Source organism: Oncorhynchus masou, chromosome 4 (genome assembly GCF_036934945.1).
Source record: "Oncorhynchus masou masou isolate Uvic2021 chromosome 4, UVic_Omas_1.1, whole genome shotgun sequence".
Lineage (NCBI taxonomy): Eukaryota > Metazoa > Chordata > Actinopteri > Salmoniformes > Salmonidae > Oncorhynchus > Oncorhynchus masou.
In genome coordinates, this window is record NC_088215.1 from 15,171,328 (window position 1) to 15,178,207 (window position 6,880).

Below are 6,880 nucleotides of genomic sequence, written 5' to 3' on the forward strand. Positions count from 1 at the left end.
GCACGCACACAACACAACACAACACACACGCGCACGCACGCACACACACACACACACACACACACACACACACACACACACACACACACACACACACACACACACACACACACACACACACACACACACACACACACACACACTCACAAAAATCACTTAAAAGCCCTTCTTCTTCTCTTCTGGCCTCTTTCCTCCTCTAGACTCTGTCACTGTCAGACTATAGCTAGTCAATGAGTGAGCCAAGCCCTTCTGAACCACCGTGGATCTGTAAGTGGGTGACTGTCTATAGCTCTTCAAACCCACCGAGGTTCTCCTCTCTCACTAGCTGTCTAACTGTCTGGGCAGTGGGTCTAACTGTCTGGGCAGTGGGTGGGCTGGTTCCTCGTGGGAGGTGGGGCTCAACAGGGAGTGCTGCAGCAGAATGAGGTGGGAGAGTGCCAGACCCACTTAAAGGCACTGAGTGAGTGAGGGTGAGCGTGTGTGTGTGTGTGTGTGTGTTTGTGTGTGTGTGTGTGTGCGAGCGTGGGCGTGTCATTGTGTGTGTGTGTGTGTGTGTGTGTGTGTGTGTGTGTGCGCGCATGGGCGTGTCATTGTGTGTGTGTGTGTGTGTGTGTTTGTGTGTGTGTGTGTGCGCGCGTGGGCGTGACATTGTGTGTGTGTGTGTGTGTGTGTGTGTGTGTGTGCGCGCATGGGCGTGTCATTGTGTGTGTGTGTGTGTGTGTGTGTGTGTGTGTGTGTGTGTGTGTGTGCACTACATTGAAATTAAAACAGAGGTTCTTACATCAGTGAGGAAATGTATTTATCACATGATAAATATAGTATGTTTATCTCTGTTAGTCCAGTGGCGTCTGTAGCCTAACCTGCTGCTCATGTCAGAGTGTATCGCTGTATTACACTGCACCAGAGTGGGACACTAGTGGGTTAGCTCATAAAGTATTGATTTGACACTGCCTCGACTACATATAGACTGCTGTGATATTGCCTCTGCCTCCAACTGCATTTCATTGGTATATACAGTACGCCTTTTAGGTCATTATGTAGTTTCTCAGTGCCGATATGGCCACATACTGTAAGTCTTGTATGAATGGAGGTTGTGTACATACTGAAGTTAAGAGAAAGGAAAGTGTTCAGTGGCCCTTGAACGATTTATGTCACGGCTGGAGAACCTTTCCGCCACCAGAATGGATTTTGCACTGATTGTTCTAGTTCCATTACCTAAATGATGCACCCGTCGTTGCATCAATACTGCACAGCGAACCTGATTCTTCATCGGTGACTTCTCCTATGGCAGTAGTTCCTATATAGGCTGTCAAAATGTACTTACTCACAAGCCTCCATCTCTCCACCCCAGGATGGAAATCGCAATATTTATGCCCGTACTTTTCCTCCAGTGTTTAGTGAACAGCATACTAATTCCTCCTCCTTCCCCACAGCCAGGTCTGCATTGGCAGACTTGCTGACACAGGACTTTTGTTTCTTTTTTGTTGTCCTCCTCAAACCTTCATCAGTCGACCACAAGCAATAATAGTTAATTGATGGAAAGTATAGACTATGTAAATATAAACGCCCTATTGCACACACCAGCTTGTTCGGTGTCGTACATCTTCGCCTAGTCAATGTGAGGAGACCAAGTGCCAAGTCATCATCGACTGACAGCTTAGCTTTTTGATATCCATGTTATGCAAAACAAAGGCTTTGATACAGTATTCTACTGTGAGAAGTATGTGTCAGTAACATACAGAACGTAGCATAAAAGTCCAGGAATATCATAGAAAACCCATTTGAAAGTTATACTTTCTATAAACCAATATCCGTCGGATATGTAGAAGTATTGAGGTGCTGCCTAGGTCCCCAAATCGTCACATTTGTCAAAACGAATCAAAAACTAGTCCAGTCTCTCTATGCACACTGACACTCCAAAACACTCATAACCTACACACACATTTACACTGACTCTACACACTCATAACATACACACACATTTACACTGACTCTACACACTCATAACATACACACACATTTACACTGAATCTACACACTCATAACATACACACACATTTACACTGACTCTACACACTCATAACATACACACACATTTACACTGACTCTACACACTCATAACATACACACACATTTACACTGAATCTACACACTCATAACATACACACACATTTACACTGACTCTACACACTCATAACATACACACACATTTACACTGACTCTACACACTCATAACATACACACACATTTATACTGACCCTACACACTCATAACATACACACACATTTACACTGACCCTACACACTCATAACATACACACACATTTATACCCTACACACTCATGCACACTCAAATACAATCATTATTTATGCTGCTGCTCTGTTTATTATATATCCTGATGCCCAGTCACCTTAAGCCTTTACATATCTACCTCTATCACTCCAGTATACCTGCACATTGTTAATATGGTACTGGAACTGACCCTGTATATAGTCACCTTTAACCCTATACATATCTACCTCTATCACTCCAGTATACCTGCACATTGTTAATATGGTACTGGAACTGACCCTGTATATAGTCACCTTTAACTCTATACATATCTACCTCTATCACTCCAGTATACCTGCACATTGTTAATATGGTACTGGAACTGACCCTGTATATAGTCACCTTTAACCCTATACATATCTACCTCTATCACTCCAGTATACCTGCACATTGTTAATATGGTACTGGAACTGACCCTGTATATAGTCACCTTTAACCCTATACATATCTACCTCTATCACTCCAGTATACCTGCACATTGTTAATATGGTACTGGAACTGACCCTGTATATAGTCACCTTTAACCCTATACATATCTACCTCTATCACTCCAGTATACCTGCACATTGTTAATATGGTACTGGAACTGACCCTGTATATAGTCACCTTTAACCCTATACATATCTACCTCTATCACTCCAGTATACCTGCACATTGTTAATATGGTACTGGAACTGACCCTGTATATAGTCACCTTTAACCCTATACATATCTACCTCTATCACTCCAGTATACCTGCACATTGTTAATATGGTACTGGAACTGACCCTGTATATAGTCACCTTTAACCCTATACATATCTACCTCTATCACTCCAGTATACCTGCACATTGTTAATATGGTACTGGAACTGACCCTGTATATAGTCACCTTTACCCCTATACATATCTACCTCTATCACTCCAGTATACCTGCACATTGTTAATATGGTACTGGAACTGACCCTGTATATAGTCACCTTTAACCCTATACATATCTACCTCTATCACTCCAGTATACCTGCACATTGTTAATATGGTACTGGAACTGACCCTGAATAAAGCTTCTTCCTTTCTTGTGTTCTTCTTATTTATATTTCTTGTGTGTTTCTGTTCTACCTTGTTATTTGTAGTACTACATTGATATTTATTACTGCATTGTTGGATTTGGATCTTGCAAGAAAGGCATTTCACTACACTTGTGCGCACGACATTAAAACTTGAAATAGTACAGAATAATATCCTACCCAGACAAAAGGACAACGAGGTCAGCGCACTCTTAATCTTTCATTTCCATGTAAAACCCCAAAGACATTCAAAACCACAGTTCGGTAACAAGCCTCAACTTAATTCTGAAAACCCACGATTCTCCCAGTGGAATCAGAGCTCCAAAAGCACATGCTGTGCAGCAGCAGCATCCGTATCCCAGTATGACAAAAGGGGAACGGCTTTTTACACCGCAGGGGGATTAAACAAGTGGAACAGAATATCTTAAGCAACTGTAATTAACAGAGCACCGCAGATGGCCCTTCTGAGCCATAGAAATAGAATTTACAGAATGGAAATGGTTTTGACTTGAATGGGGCGGTCTATTCTAATAATTATATTTCTATGTTCTGTGTGTCCTGTATGTTCCGTTTAATAGTGACTGAAAGTGGCCGGACAATAGGGTTGGGTTGAGTGTGGCGCTGAGGGAGAAAAGCAGGGAGGGAAACAGGGAATCTTTACAGTAGCAGCTGACTGACTAAAATATTTCATAGAATTTACTGTTATTGTCCCAACGTGTTTAGAAATATATACAGCCTGGATATCTGGATATGAAATTCACATGAAAAAAACTGTCAATGATAATCATGCATTTTATTAAAACCAGTGGAAAGTAGACAAACAAAAAAATCATGTAACCATTATCTTACAAAGATAACAAATACATCATGACAATTAGAAAACCTATCCGTACAAAATATACAAGCAGAAACATGTAAAAGGTTTGAAATGACATAAAGACAATAAAGACCTTACTAATAAGACACAAAATGCTATTTTCTTTATTAATAATCAAGCTGTTTTGGCTGAGAAACATCAACATTTACGATCAGGTTACATTCATGTGTAAACATTGGTATGAGGCAGGACATCCAGATACAGTATGGGTATATCATAGAGGTAGATAGAGGACTCCAGTGCCTAAAAGCCGTTTTAGCATGGGCAGCACCATTGAGGACTTACACCATTTTTAAGTAGAACTGGGTGGGACTTCTTATGGGTTAAGAAAGGATCACATCATTCAAACCAGCTCATCAGGAGGGATCAACCAATGAATTACACTTGTGAACAAACATTCCATAACTGCAGGTGGCAGTAAATCATAAACCTTGGATTTATACCTGTTCAAACAACACACTCCAGGTGGCAGTGTGCACCCTTTCAGTTTGTTGACCAACTCATCGTAGTAGAATAAGAAAAGTAACCACTTCAAAATGGAGATGGCCTCAATGGTGCTGAATGCTCTCACAGACGCCATAAAGGGACAGATACAATGTTGTGTCCTCTATCTAGCTCTATGGGGTATATAGAGCTACTTCCTGGTCCATTTTTACATCCTGGGTCCATTTAATTTCCTGGTTCATGTCATGGTTTCTCTCAGCACTTGGTCATGTTCAGTAGGGTACACTGTAGCAAACTGTTTTGCAACGGATAATGAAAATGAGTGTTTACCTACCCGCTTAACTCCATTTCAAAAAGTTTTCTCCCGACTGAACATGATCCTGGTCTCCCGACTATCCCTTTCTATGCTGGCTTTTACTCAGATCTCTTCGCTTCATAAGCGTTCTTCAAGTACGTTAACCAGAACACTCGTGTGTGTTTCATGACGCAATCACAGATGGCTGGTGGTGCCTTAATTGGGGAGGACGGGCTCTTAGTAATGGCTGGAATGGAATGGCATTGACACGTCAAACACATGCTTTCCGTGTGTTTGATACCATTCCATTCACTTCATTCCAGTCATTATTATGAGCCGTCCTCCCCTCACCAGCCTACGGTGGACTCAATCATAATGGATAATCAAAACCAGTTCTCAATAAAAAAAAACAAGTTCCAATGAAACCCAGCATCCACAAGGAGTACACCCAGACCTGTTTTGGGTATCCTTACTAACACCACCACTCTGTGGTGAATCACCGCAGCTTTAACAAATCAACAAACGTTAGCTCAGTTACACCTCCTAGCCTGCTTCTGCACTCTTTCAAACTCCTTACACATTTGTCATGCCAGACATGTGGCACCCAGGCTATTTCCATCTTATCGTTTCATCAACAATGGTTTGACAATGGGCACTTTGTGACGTAATACACTTGGATATGGGGACTACTTTCTGGGAACACATTCTTCAGGAAGCTACTTTACCACCGTGCCTACAGTAGTTAGTTATTAGTAACATATGGTACAGCTATCTTTGATGCATCATTCTTAAGATACTGTATCACTCTACAAGGGAAGGCATGGATGGGAGAATTATACACATTATACACATTTAAATGGATACATAACACTGTACATACCCTATGTCTTTTCATCTGAATAAATAAAGAATAATATTGGTCTCTCTTTCGTGGAAAAATCGTAATATTAGAAGAAGCGCAGCAAGCTGCAAGTGCTACAGGTCAGCTGACAGACACAGTATGCTATATGGTCATATTCACAATATTTGCTGAACTATGCTATGCATAATGGCGGGATATTCTGAAAAGTATTTTCAGAAAGACACTGAATTCTAGTCCTCAATGCTGAACCATGGTGTCCATTTAGTTTTTGTTGTCATTTTGGTTCTTTATAGCCCCCAAAGGGGTTGTAACCACAAAGCAGACTGTCAATCAAGCAACAGTCAAATGCAAGCTTATCAGTCAAAGCAGTGACTTCATCGCTTGTAAATAGTAGCCTGCACAGTAAGAAAAGAGTGTTCCTCAAGGGTTCTTTGGGAAGGGTGATAATTCTATGTGGAACCATACTGACCCAAATAACCATTTGGGCCCCTCAGTGGTTCTTTACTTTTAGTGATCATTAAAATGGTGGCTCATTTGAATATTTTGGGGTGTGGTTTGCTAACAGCTCTTTTTGTCCAACCGTAAGTGAGAGTGTAAATTCATTTGATCTAATCTGTTGGGTTATGCTGTTACATGCTATACAATATGTGACTATAGCCAGTGACAAACTCATGTATGGCATTGGGTCAATCGAGAATGGTTGACACCTGATTCAACAATAATAACATCTATGGAATTGTAGCAATATAATATGTATGTTAAATCTGAATTTAATACCCCTCTATGGTTTTACAAAAAACCCTTTGAAATTGAGAAGGTTCTTTACATCTTTACAGAACCATTCTCCATAAAAATAAAACCAAAAAGGGTTGGAACCTCAGCGGAACCCTTTTTGGCTCTATATATAACCTTATTTAAAGGATAAGGTTCTTTATAGCACCATACAGGTTCCATTTAGAACCTTATGAGTATGGTTAAAGAACCAAAGCCAAAGAACCCTTATTTGCCACTATATAGAACCACTTG